The following is a 14691-nucleotide window of genomic DNA, read 5'->3' on the forward strand; positions in this document are numbered from 1 at the left end:
CTGATTAAGGAATATGTAGAGGTCCAAGGAAAACATTATTTTATTCCGAGTGCAGGTGCCTGTGCTGGGTAGGCAAAACTTGTCCTCAGCTAACGTGGGACCTACTAAGTGGAGAGTGAGCTGGAACCAGGAGAAAGGAAAACAGGAAGCAGAGCCCTGGGACATGCTGGGACCTTGCCTTTAATATCAGTACCCAGGGCTTACACTGGCATCCCCTGTGGGAGAATGGTCTGTTTTCTGTCAATTATATTTTAAATAAATGCTAATTAGCCAGTAGCCAGGCAGGAAGTATAGGCGGGACAACCAGACAGGAAGTAGAGGTGGATCAATGAGAACAGGAGATTTCTGGGAAGGATGAAGCCCATTCCTCTGCAGTCATGACCCAGCCACAGAAGAAGCTTGATGTGACTGCCTTGCTGAAAAAGGTACCTAGCCACATGGCTATCACAGATAAGAATAATGGGTTAATATAAGTTGTAAGAGTTAATAAGAAGCCTGAGCTAATGGGTCAATCAGTTTGTAGTTAATGTAGACCTCTGTGTGATTTCTTTGGGACTTAACAATTGCTCCCGCAGGACAGAAAACCTCAGACAACAATCTGATGTAGGATGTCCTTTTCTATGCTGTGAATATGTCTTTCTCTCATTGGTTGGTGAATAAAGCAGTTTTTGTCAGTGGCCAGGCAGAGTAGAACAAGGTGAGAAATACAAACAGATACAGAAAGAAAGAAGGCAGAGTCATGGAGATGCCATGTAGCCACTGAAGGGGAACATGCTAGAGCATCACCAATAAACCACAACCTTGTGGCAATATACAATAAAATTAAATGGGTTAATTTAATTGTGAGAGCTAGTCAGTAATATGACCAGTGGGGCAGAGAAAGCCATTTAGTTACAGATGGCACCCAAAGCCCCATATATCCACATAAAGCCTAAAAAATGTGTTTTAAAAAGAGCTAAATTCTATGTAGTGAGGGCTGCTTTTCATCCTGCCTGGCTCCCGGCCACCGGCTAGCTTAAAACCCAAAATAACAACACACAAACTGTATTCTTTTAAACACTGCCTGGCCCATCAGTTCCAACCTCTTATTAGGTAATTCTCACATCTCTTGCTTTGACTTATATCTAATAATCTATGTAACACCACGAGTGGTGTCTTACCGGAAAAGATTCAGCATGTCTGAACTGGTGGCTAGCTTCATCGCATCTCTCTCCCTCAGGAGAGGCATGGCAGTCTGCCCCAGAGAGGAGAGGTGGGGCAACTAACTGAGCCATCTACCTCACTTCCTTTTCCTGTTCTGTCTACTCCACCCACCTAAGAGCTGGCCAAGGCAATTTCTTTATTATCGAATGAAATCAACACAAACAGAACACTGTCCCACATCATTTCCCCTTTTTCTGTTTAAACAAAAAAGGCTTTAACTTTAACATAGCAAAATTACATATAACAAGTTATCAAGTAAGAAGTACAGTTACAATATTTATATCCATTTTATCTTTTATCATAACAAAGGAAAACTATAACTATCTATCTAGTCTTTAACTCCATCAAAGACTCCAGAAGGACACAATGTTACCTAGGTGAACAAGAAGTAAGCTATTTTCAAAACTCTAGAAATCACAGAGACATCTCGCTGCCTGGACAGTCACCCAAAGTTCCTCTGTACCGTTGGGGCATCCATCTTCGGCCTTCAGGCCCATAGTTTTCGGCAGACATTTTCATGATGCAGGAAATTCCAAAGACAGTTCAGTCACTTTCTGCTGTGTCCTGCAGACTCTTTCATGAATCAGGAATCCCAAAGAATCATCTCACCTTTAGGCAAGTTCAGCAGTCCACTCTCTGCTGGTTCTTTGTGTCTAGTTTATGCAACAGTCCAGGCAAGAGCAGTTTCTTGCCCAAATGGCTATCAAACTCCATAAGGAGCCTCTTCGATGCCCATCTTCTTCTTGAAGTAGATTGGTGCTGCCAGGAGCAGACGTGTCTCACTGTCATGAACAATCCTAAGTTATTAAGACATTTAAAATGCCATATTCTGTAGCCTTTGAAAGATATGAAGAATGTCTATTTAACTTAAATATATCTCTATATATCTAGAAAATCTAACTAACATGACTATAAGCTTTACTATTATCAATGATTATCCATTAACAATCTATATTTCCTAATTATACATTACATTTTTAAATGAACTACACAATCACAATACCTTAATCAAGATCAGAAATACATATACATATAACAAAATTGACCTTAAATTTAAATCACTAAAGCAAAATCCATATCAATGCAAATTATTCATGTCTATATCATATCCCCCTTTAAATGTAAAAGAACATTTATAAACGATATTTGGGAATATGGACGTAGTTATCTCTCCAAACTGCTTCGTGCTGAATGGGGGCGCTGTTAATTAGGTCTTTCATGGTATAACCTGTGTGCCAGATTTATCTCAGTCAGCAGTTGAGTGAAGTAAATTTTTGAGGGTGTTCACAGCAACCTTTCAGGAGGGCGTGGTCTATCATACCATATTGGGATAGAAGCAATCCACAGTGTCTCATCTTCTGTGAAAACAAAAAGGAGAATCTCTTTTCCAAAGTATCATATCCTTAGATCCAAATTCTGAAGTCAAGGTATTTTTAAAATATCTATCTTGGATTAGTTCAGCAGCATTTATAAACAAATCTCTTTTAGCAGCTGTTGCTCCTTCCTCAACATTCAAACAATTCAAAGAGAGCATAATAGTATACAGTATCAAGATTCTCTGTATATTTTCCATCTTTTATTTTTTGAGACAGGTTCTCTGTATATCTTTATCCTGGAATAACCTGGTAGACCAGGCTGTCCTTGAACTCAGAGATCCGTCTGTCTCTGCCTCCCAGGCATTGGGATTAAAGGTGTGTCCTGCCACACCTTGAAGTCACAGAGGTCAATCTACCTCTACCTCACAAGTGTTGGGATTAAAGGTGTGTACCACCACACCCAACTACTCTTTCTATCTTTTTTACTTTTAAGAACGTTAACCTTTAGTCTACATATATTTTCAACACATAGTAAACCATTTAGACATTTTCTTTAACTTTGAATCTTTCTTTTACTGTATATCTCTCTTTTTCTGACTACATGAGTCTTTAATTTACTGAGCAATATCTGTAGGACTAAAGCCGTGGCTTTGGCAGCTGGGTACAGCCCATTCCTTAGTTTTCCAGCCTCATGGCAGAGGTACCAGCTGTAGCCATGTTTATCACCACAACTCTGTGGAGGTTCAAGGTCCCTGTCAGCAAGCAAGCTGCAACAGTGTTAAACAACAATCAAAAGCTCCATAGTCAGGACCGCCTGCTTGAAAGAGTCAGAGTTTGCCCTGGCAGGATGGCCCAGAAAGCCGGCACTTCAAAACGGCACAACCTTTTTCCTGCTACGGCCGAAAACCAAAAAGCATGCGTTCAGCTTTTCATCAACACCATTTAAGTTTTTCATGGCAGGACCTCTTAAAAGAGCTGCACAGTTTTGCAGCTAAAGCTGTCAGGAAGCCTCTCTTAGATGAGAGCACTTGCTAGCCTCTAGCAAGCAGAGCCAAACCCGAGAAATTGCTGCGACCAAGAAAACATGCTTTACTCTATTCTTTCCCAAGCTTTCTCAAGCTTTCTGTGGATTCAGTTATCCACGTCTGGGTGCCATTCTGTAGTGATAGGAGTGGGCCGTGTTCCTGCCGCCCGGCTTTCGGCCGCTGGCTAGCTTAAAACCCGAAATAACAACACACAAATTGTATTCATTTAAACACTGCCTGGCCCATAAGTTTCAGCCTCTTACTCACATCTTGACTAACCCATATTGAATAATCTGTATAACACCACGAGTGGTGTCTTACCGGAAAAGATTCAGCATGTCTGAACTGGTGGCTAGCTTCATCGCATCTCTCTCCCTCAGGAGAGGCATGGCAGTCTGCCCCAGAGAGGAGGAGCCATCTACCTCACTTCCTTTTCCTGTTCTGTCTACTCCACCCACGTAAGAGCTGGCCAAGGCAGTTTCTTTATTAGCGAATGAAATCAACACAAACAGAACACTGTCCCACATCAATTCTAGACCCAAAAAACAGTGTCAGAAACAGCTTTGTGGTAGCCACATTTTTCAGATAAGCTCTGTTTGCTGGCAGCTAGCAAATGCATGGCTCCTTTAAGAGGCAGCTTCCTGGTTTGTGCTGGCAGCAACACTGGCTTATTTGAGAGGTCCTATGATGAAGCACTTGAATGGGGTTTTTGGGCAGTGTGTTACAAGCTACTTAATGGCTGCATGGACTTGCTGCATCTCTAGAGTTGGGGTGGTGGTGAACATCCCTCTGCCATGTTGGAAAGTATGATAGGGCAGAGCCAACAGCCAAAGCCCTAATGTTGGACCTAATCATGCCCTCTTAGCATTATAAAAAAACTCTCCTGGTTAAAAAATGATTACAAATATGAAATAAGGGCAAATTCAGACAAAAAAAAATCCTCTAAACAAATCACAGTGTGCTTAAAAATGTATGTAGGTTTGATAAAGAAACTAGGTATAAGCAGTTATAGAAATAGTTTTTTAAAAATAAAGTCTTTAAAGAGAGAATAAAAGTAATATAAGAGAAAAAAGCAACATGAAGGTGGGAAATACACAAGGAGTCTGGATCCTGCATAGTAGTCTGTTGGTTTTTGAATGTTTTGGTTGCTGAAGAGCAAAGGAAAGCTGTTGAGATACATGAGACAGAAAGAGGTGTTGATAAAATGTGCCAACCTAAATATTTTTAAAGTGTCTTAACATTGAGTCAGAAGTCAAAAAATGCATTTGTAAAGTGGTATTTAAAAGATGGACTGCTTCCAAACAGCAGTTTTGCCTTTGTTTCCACAGAAGATGAAGAGCTATGGATTCCTCCCAGGCTAATAGCGTTTGCTTGAACAAGACCCCCTGAAAGGTCTCCGAGAGGAGCAATGATCCAGGTGATCCAACATCCAAAACAGCTTCAAAGCAACTGGCTGAGACAACATAGCCTTACAGACTACTACAACCAAGATTTAACCAGAATTCTAAATTTTCTTAGAATCCCCGTAAGATTAACAATGCCCCTAATCAGCAGGAAGCAGTATAAAAAGCTACAAACAAATTCCCAAAATATTGTTTGTGAATGTTGGTTTTTATTTAAAGGGGTGGGTTATAAATCACTGATGGTCATAGGCAATCTATTTCCAAAGAAAAAAGGGAAGATATGATATAGAAATGAATACTTTGGTATGGATTTTGGTTTATTGATTCAATTTTGTTATACTGTATATTTCTACTGTTATTTAAGGTATTATGTTTATGCAGCTCATTTAAAATTTTTATAGTGATCTATAAATGGTCATACTTACAGGCATGTTTGTAAGTATGCGTTTGTTCATTTACACTAATTGGGAGTGGCAGGTAACACAGCACACATGGGAGAGAGAGGATAAAAGTCAGTTCTTTCCTTCCACGGCATGGATCCGTAAGGTCACACTCAGGTTGACAAACTTGATAGCGAGCACCCTTTATCCACTGAGCACTGGGGCCATTCTAGGGACTGCAAGTGAATAGGACAGCAGGTCTCCACCTGTGAGTCATGACCCCCTTGAGGTCACATATCAGATATCATGCGTATCGGATATTTACATTATGATTCATAATAGTAGCAAAATTATGGTTATGAAGCAGCAGCGAAACAATTTTGTGGTTTCCTCTATGTGAAGGCTGAGAAGCACTGGAATAGATGATCCAAGTCCAGGCCAGATTCTTGGTTGGAACTCCAAAGCTGCTCTAGTTGTTGAGATCAAAAACAAGTTTTGACTAGAGCTGTGGCCAGGAAGGAGGCTCAGGAAAGCTTTCTGGGCATCTTCAGCTGTAAGCTACTTCACTGGCCAGCTCAACATGCTGAGGACCTCTTAAGGGAAGAGCATTTTGTCCCCCCTGGGCTCCAGGGTTTTAACAAGCAATGCTATTCCATTCTTGTGGCTGGGCATCCAACAGGCTCAGTAGGGGCAGCTGCCCCTGCTTGCGCTGCCTCTGGAAAGACTTGGATGGTCACCTCCAGGTGCCCGGCAAATTCCCATCCAGACAGGGAAGGTCAGCCCTAGTTCCCTGAATGTCTCTCCTCCTCTCTGACTGCTGTGTGTGGTGTCTCGCAGACTCATGATGGGGTCCCTGTGTGTGTATCTCCCCGCTTACATTCCCAGAAATTCTTTAGTCTCAGGAATTGTTTTTAGAAATTGTTTTAATAGTATGGTTTCAGCCTCTTTTTAGGAATTATCCATTTTTGACAGCCTTTCTAAAATTATTTCATACCTTGTCTCTTTCATATTCCCTATCTCTTCACTCTAGCTAAGTTCTTAATTTTTCTGCAACTAATTTTATCCTTGTAGCCAATTAGCCTGCCCACTCAAACTGGTGGCTCAATTTTCTGTCTTTTGTATTTTGATTACTTTTAAAACATGCTTGTTCAATGAAATTTTTTCAGTTTCTGACATTCATTTATTATCTTTAGTGGTAAAAACAGGCAGCTTATTAAAGAATAGAAAGGCAGTCCCAATGGAAGTGGGCTAAAGTCCCAGGGAAGGTCCTCAAATCAAAGCTTGTTTGTTTACTTAGATCTCACTTAGCCCTGAGTGACTTGGCTCTCACCAGGCAGCCCAAGCTTTAAATTTACAGTAATCTTTCTGTCTCGGCCTCCCAAGTGCTGCAATAAGAGGAATAATTTCAATTTTTTCAACTTGTAATTATAAAGTTACCAAGCATACAAAAAGTTTGAAAAACAAAATAAACACCTTGATCCGACTATTCTTGATAATTTTTGCCTTATCTTTTTTTCTACAGATTTTGTTGAACTGTTTAAAATAAATTGCATGCAGCATCTTACCTATAAATAATTCCGTAGAAATTTTCTTCAGCAGTCACAGAGCCATGGTTAATTTTTTGTATATTTGAAAGCAGCTAACTCCTAACAATATCTAGCCCACATTCATATTTTTCCATTTGTCCCGAAAATGTCTTATTTTCTTACTTTAATTAAAAAGGAAAAGGATCGAGTGAGAGTTTATGTCTAATTTAAATTTTGTTTGCTTGCTTGTTTGTTTTTGGAAAAGGGTTTCACTATGTAGACCAACCTGACCTTAGAGATCTACCTCCCTCTGGCCTCCTGAGTACTGAAATTAAAGGCATGTACCACAACACCCAACCTCATGCTTAAAATTTTAGCATATCCTGTGAGCCACCCAGTGGTTGCTGGAAATTGAAGCCAGGTCCTCCAGAAGAACAGACAATGCTCTTAACCACTGAGCCGCCTCTCCAGCCCCCAAGTTATGATTTTTTTAAATAGATAAAATGGCAGTCACATAAAAATTAGAATTTGCAATGATATTTCATTCCGACTCATGTCTTCAAGCACACGGAGGCTGAGAAAGAGGCAGGAAATGAGAACAAACCTTGTCCCCTGTGAGGGGGCCTTCAGGCTCTGGAGATGAGGTATTGGTATCACAGGGATGGCTGCCAGTCAACACAAGACTCCCCTGTGCACCAAGCACCTGGTGAGACTTCCACAGCGGAATCCCATGCCTGCAGGCCATCACCGTTAGCCAAGGCCATGTGCCATTTTGTAAAGTTCCTCTTTAGTGTGCTTTTGTAGCTACCTGCTCTCCCTGCCTTCAAAGGTTAGCATACTGTGGTAGTTTAAAAAGAAAACGGCCCCCAAAGGGAGTGGTACTATCAGGAGGTGTGGCTTTGTTGGAGTAGGTGTGGCCTTATTGGAGGAAGTGTGTCACTGTGTAGGTGGACTTTGAGTTCTGTGCTGAAGCTACTCCCAAAGTCAGAGATCAGCTGTTGCCTGCAAGATGGAGGACTGTCAGCTGCTTCTCCAGTACAGTGTCTGCCTGCTCCCCACCATGATGATAGTGGACTGAACCTCTGAATCCATAAGCAAGCCACCCCAATAAAATATTTTTGTTTTAAAAGTTGCCGCGCTCATGATGGCTTGTCTCTTCACAACAATAGAAAACCTAAGACACATACATGCAGGCCCCAGGCTAACAGGTTCCCTCCCTCTCTCTACCAGCCAGGAATCAGAGGCAGCTTGACTGCAATCGTACTGTGGACTACTTATTAATCACATGACATAGAACCTCTCCCTCTGAAACGTGAGAAGGGACCCTGCACTCTTCCTAATGTTCTGAACCTTCCTCAGGGCTCCCATCATGCTGCCGTCCACCTGCCTATGAAGTTAATAACACTTGGATCGTTTATCTAAAAACATATTCTACTACAGTGTTCCCCTGGAACCCCAAACCCAAACCTTTCTGTTAGGACCAGAGAGAAGAAAGCACTCTGATGACCGCCTCTAATATGATGTTGGGACAGAATGCAAGTCAAGCTTTGTTGGGGACTGCGGGCCACCAGACCCTGAATTTCTTGAAAAAAAAAAAAAAAAAAAGACACCTTGTTTTCCTCTACTCTGAGCAGCCTGCAGCTGCTCTGTGCATGATACCCTGATGGCAGGGGAGTGGGTTCTGATGGATCTGCAGCTGAAAGATCCGGACAGCTGGGGCGTGGCCAGAGCCCTATATAAGCTGCCCCTGAGCACAATAAAGTGCGCATTCTTGGCATTTTTGCCTCAAGGATGACCCTGCGGCCCTGTCTGTCTGTCTGTGTTTGTGTGTTTTTAAATTTTCAGCCTCGTTCCTGTAGTGAGTAGAGCGCAGAACAGAACCGGTGTAGTTTTACAAAGCTTCTCATGTGAAAACTTGCAGAAACACAGTAGTAGCTTCCTTAGGGTTCAGATGACAGCAGCTGCTCAAGAGATGGCTCAGCAGTCAAGAGCACCGGCTGCTCTTCCAGAGCACTGGCTGCTCTTCCAGAGCACTTGGCTTCAAGTCCCAACACCCGGGTGATACTCAGACATACATGCAGGCAAAACATGTAAATATTTTTTTTTCTGATTTTAAGTAAAAACAGATTTGGCCCTGGAAACAGCTAAAGAAGGGACAGGCAAAGCATTGGTTCTGAATAAAATCATTTTGGTTTGTCCTCTCGTGTTTTTATGTAACTGTCTGTGGTGATTTAAATGAGACTGTCCCCCATAGGTTCAGAACATTTGGTCCCCATTGGTGGCACTGTTTGAATATGTTTAGGAGATATGGCCTTGCTGGAAGAAGTATGTACCAGTGCTGGAGTGTGGACCCCACACCCTGCTGGCCCGGTGCTAGGAATCGAACTCAGGACTTTCTGTGTGCTAGGTAAGCACTCCACTGACTGAGCTATATCCTCAAGCCCATCTATGTTATCTTACTAACAAAAGGATACAGTGACCTGAAATTCAATTCAGAGGCATTTTGTAGTGTACCCGTTGATCCTTGTGAGTCACCCGGCTTTATCCACGAGAATGCTGAGACCTACAAGTGTCAAGTAACATCCTTTGTCTAGTTCATGGAAAATATGCGGCAGAGCCGTTCTTCAGATTTCCTGGCAAGTGCTTTCTCCATGTGATTTGAGATATTTTTTCTGCTCAATTTCATGTTTATCTTTACCTCCAACCTGGAGCTCTCTTTAGTTCTTGACAATTTGGCTTTTTTGGTTTCTGTTTGTTTGTTTGTTTTGGTTCTGCACCAACCTAGCCTTTAGACAAAAGTAACAAACTCTTTCCTCTCCACCCACACTGGGGATGCATAGACAGTGTGCACACATTCATCACAGGTCAGTGGTTCAGTCATGCTCCCGTTTTTATTACTAAGGACTTCTCTGTGGTAGGAAGCAGTACTGGGCTATAAGTACTGGGCTATAAAAGAAGCACAGGGCATGTGTGTTCCCTGACTCTGCACATTTCTCAACAACTGACTCCTGGGCAGAAGACACAAACCTTCCTCGGAAGGAACAATTACACTTGTCCCTCTGATAGGAGGACATAGCTTTCCCAAAGTCCACGACTAGCCTCCTGCCTCAGGGAAATCAAATGTAGGTTTACGCTGTGTGCTTGTGACATAAATCTTAGTGTTTCTATTTCTATAAGCCATTCTGGGCAGTGTGCATTATGAACCTCAGTGACAGCTATCATTTTGGAAGCAGGGCGGATGCGTGGGTTCCATGAGTAGACACGTGGCATGCTGGAGCATTGCACGGACTGGCCCCTGCAGCAGGCTCCTGGCTGCTCGCCCTTGTCTGGCAATGTCAGTTTGGAAAGCTACTTTACTTTCCGGCTGTGAAGGTCTGGTGATTTTTCTCCTGAACAGACATGGACATACTTTCCTGTTTGGAGGAGGCTACTCTCCTGTGTGAAATTCCTCTCTCAGCCTCTCTACCATCAAGTTCAGCTCACCTGCTCAGGTAGGACAGAAAGGATGCTCCAGACCTCCATTCCCTCAAATGTCAGGAAATGTGAGCATTCTATACAGTCAGCATTCGGGAGTGACAGGCTGTGAAGCTGAAAAACAACACAGTTTCACGACATTAAATCAGGAGTCAAACAGGATCACCCCAGGAGATCACTTCACTTTTCTGGGTGTCAGGTACCTAAAGGGAACCACAATCCTGTCACGCCTCAAGGACTCCACGCACTAATGTGAAACATCCATTACTCCCTTGCTCCCAGAAGTTGACTGGATGAGGAGGTTAAGAGTCATCAGGCACCCTGCAGGGCCGGGCCCTGCCTGCTCACTGGCCTGATCACAGACAGGAGTTACTCTTCATTATAATGAAGTTTATTGTCACCGGGCATCTTTCCTGCCACACCAGCTTCCTGATACCATGGAATAGCCCCTCACAGGAGAGGTGGGGCACGCTAGAGCACCCTCCCACTCTCCTCTCTAATACCTCAGTACTCAAGCCCAGCAGTGCCTTCTGCTTAGCCTGAAGCCAGGAAGGGAGGAAGCAGGAAAGATGCCCGGTGACGATTTATTTGCCTGTCCCTACTGACACAGGCGTACTCACCCTCCCTCTTTTGAGACAAGAACTTATGTAGCCCAGGCTGGCCACAGACTTGCTAACTGGCTAACAGTGACTGAAAGCATGACTTGCACCTGTATTTAGTGGGGTGGGGGTTAGTGATGGGTGTGTGTGTGTGTGTATGTGGGACCCAGCATTGGGCAATCTCAATAAGAGGCCTGAGTCTCAGTAGTTCTCCCTAAAGCAATACCTGATTCCAGGAAAGGCCACAAACTGAGACCACCCAGCACCACCCAGGAACAGACCATTCCAAAGGAAATTCCTAACATTCCAACCATTGTCGATAGGATCATCTGCCAGCACACACCCACTGTGTTTTACTAGGACACCCCTAGACAAAAGTCAGCCAACAAGGGGTTCTGAACTCTGGGAAATCCCTCACCCTAACTCCTGCTATTATAAAAACCCACCCCAACTGAGCTCAGGGCTCTCCAATTGCGCCAATACGTTGGACTCACAGAGAGTCTGAGTTTGAGCTCAAACAAGAATAAAGGCTCTTTGCTTTTACATACAGGACTCGGTCTCCTAGTTGGTTTTTGGGGAACTCTGTGATCTATGCATAGCATGCACTAACACGCATATGCTAAAGCAAGCCTGTAGAGAACAGAGGACAACTTGGAGTCAATTCTCTACTTCCATCATGTGAGTCAGGTGGCGCACTTCTGGTGAACCGTCTCTCTGCGCAGGATCTTGAACTCTGGTCCTAAGCTGTGCATAGGCTAAGCAGCCTCCTGAGAGACCATGCAGACTGTCATCCAGGCAGACTCTGGCAGGAACTGTCTCACCGTTCAGCTCCCAGGACTTGTTCACGATTGCTTATTTACTCTCAGGCTCTCCCTGCTTTCTCAGTAGCTAGGCTTCATCCCCTGCCGACAGCCTTCTGAGAATCTTGGCTTCATCCTCCGCCAACGGCCCTCGAGAATCTTGGCTTCCTCAAGACCCTCCCTGGACTGCTGCCTCCTCGGGGTGGCAACTCTCCTAATCACCTGTCTGCTCCATCCTCCCCAGAGGGACTTCCTGTGGGTCGGTAGGGAGCGCTAGTTCTAGCCCTAGCACAGCTGGAACCCAGGCTTTCAGTCACCCGTGAGGCTCACAGCCCTCCTTTGTTATGGCGGTGTTCCCTAGGGTGGCTATGACCGCTGGTCTGAACTGATCAGTGCTTTCCCTGCCTGTGACCCCGTTAATGCTCCCTCCCTGCAGGTGGTCTCCAGAGACACGGGATTTCAGCTCCATGTCTTCATCTCCAGCAGCCACCAGAGCCTGGCCTCAAACCTCACTGTTAGCCTTCCTCACCCCATTACTGTCCCTGCTACCTCTTCTCTTCTGCTGGCAGAGTTTCAGCCTGTCCTTTTCATTCCTTCACGCAAAGAATTCTGTTTTGCCGATTCCCACACTGCGGAACCGAGAAGAGATCACGCTGCCGTCGAGTTGCACCATAAAGCTACTGGCACGCGCAGTTCCGAGAGGGCTGATGGGAGCCCCGTGTGTACACAGTAAGTGTAACCTCAAGATGCTGCTGCCCAGTTCAGGGCAGATGCAAAGGGCCCGCAGTAGGAAGAGGAGCAGAGAGTTTCACCTTCCCCCCCCCCCCCCCCCGCGCCCCCAAGAAGGATTCTCAGAGTCAAAGAGCCAGGCTTTGACTCGCCAGGGAGAGACGTCTCTGAGCACGCCCAGGGGTGAATTGACTTGATTGTGTTCATCGATGTGGGAAGATTATCTGAATTGTAGGTGGAACCTGATGGTGACACTGAGGACACGCCCGTATCCATTGCTCTCTTCCGACTGAGGACCCTTTAACGTGACCAGCTGCTCCCCGGCTTCATTCCCCATCATGAGCGGCTGTGGCTTGAACTGTGAGCCCAAATAGAGTTTTGCCCAGAAAGAGTTATTTACTTATTTTCTCCCGGTTGCTCTTGTCGGAGTATTTCATGGTAACAACAGGGAAAGAGACTAGGTCACCATCATCCGCTGTGCTCGAATCTCAAAACCGTGAGGAACATCATTTGGCCCACCTCCCTGTGAGCACCCAGCTGTGTACATTTCGACACTTTTTTTTTTTTTTTTTTTTTACTGCTGTGTAAATTGCATTTCCCTCACTTTCAGTGCTGCACAAGTTCAGTGTGTGGCTGTGACGCTTTAGATCTCGAATGTTCTCTACGGGTTTCCAGATGGAGCACCTGGTCTCCAGCTGTCGGCACCATCTTGGGTGACCGGAACCTTTCTGAGGCAGAGCCTGGCTGGAGGAAGTTAGGTCACCACTAGAGGGAGGCACGCCTCTGAAGTCTGTAGCCCAGCTCGGGCTCTGGTGAGATCAGCTTTCCGGGCTGCAGCCACGGGAACATCCACTGTCGCAGGTCCCTGGCGCCACAGACAGAGCTGCCCAGCCTCCATTCCTTCCCTGTGGTGGACCCGAAATGTTGCTCCTAAAACTAGAAGGAAAGAAATCTTTCTCCTTCTTTGAGTTGTTTCTATGACCAGATGTTTTGGTCATAGTAACACAGAAGTAAATATTCCAGTAACTATAATCTTTTCTCTTGCAAAAAAAAAAAAAAAAAAAAAGGCTCTTTCTAATTATTATTTTTGCTGTTTTGTTGTTTGGGCTGTTGTAAATGACGCCACCCAGCGCTCTTGCAATTGCCCCGCCCCCCACATTATAAAAGCGCGTTGCTGTGGTTTTTTTTTTTTTTTTTTTTTTTTTTACCATCTCCAATGTGCTTGTTACCCACAATTTTCCTGTCACTCTGTGCCATCCACGTTTTCATCACAGTTCTCACCAGCGGACCTCTTAATTTGTAATAACCTGGGAGGGTTTCCTTTCCCACTGATTTCCCTGTTTTTAATTTTGCCCGTTTAAAATTAGGTTGATGAATAGTTTTGTTTTTTTTTTTTCAAGATAGGCAGCTCATACTGGTCTTGAACTCTCAGTATAGTTGGGGATGACTTGAACTTCTGACCTTCCTGCCTCTACACCCTAAGTCCTGGGGTTACAGGTGTGCACCTAAACAGCAAACACACACACACACACACACACACACACACACACACACACACACACACAGAGTTGCACAGTTTTTCACCTCTGCCTGGGTGCAAACGTGGAGGTCAGAGGAGAACCCTGTGGAGTCATTCTCTTTTCCCTGCAGGTGGGCTCCAAGGATGACCCTGAGGTCATCAAGCTTTTTTGTGGCAAGTGTCTTACCCACCGAGCCCTCTCATTGGCCTTGTCAGTGTGGATGGAAAATGGACAGAGTGGGGGTGGGGATCAGGATAGTGCCACCTAGTGGTAACCCATCGCAGCCTGGAAATCTCAGAGCTGCCATTTCCTACCCAGGCCTGACCTCCAGTGGTGGATGGTAAGGCGGGAGCTTTGAATAACCCAGCCCTGACTGAGGCTTTAAAAAAGGGAATAGACTTTAGTGTTTGTAGTCTACCCTGCTCTCTACCACGTGCGCAAAGACTGGTGCCTTTCTCCAGCCAGGAGGGTCTAGGATCAGTTCTACAGCGACACCAGAAAAGTCAGAGTCAGGAAGCAGGGACCCTGTGGCCAGCTGTTACTCAGTCTTGCGCGCTAAGCCACTTCACTTTCCCGACACCCATTTCGTGATCTCTTCAGAGCAGGCACTGGCTGTCTCTGTAGTTGTGACGCTCCTGCAATTCTAGAATTATTGAGCCTTTGCTTCGATTCACAGAAAACTATTTCTCCGAAAACTACAAAAGCAGCAGGATTCC

This window comes from Arvicola amphibius, chromosome 5, assembly GCF_903992535.2.
Source record: "Arvicola amphibius chromosome 5, mArvAmp1.2, whole genome shotgun sequence".
Classification (NCBI taxonomy): domain Eukaryota; kingdom Metazoa; phylum Chordata; class Mammalia; order Rodentia; family Cricetidae; genus Arvicola; species Arvicola amphibius.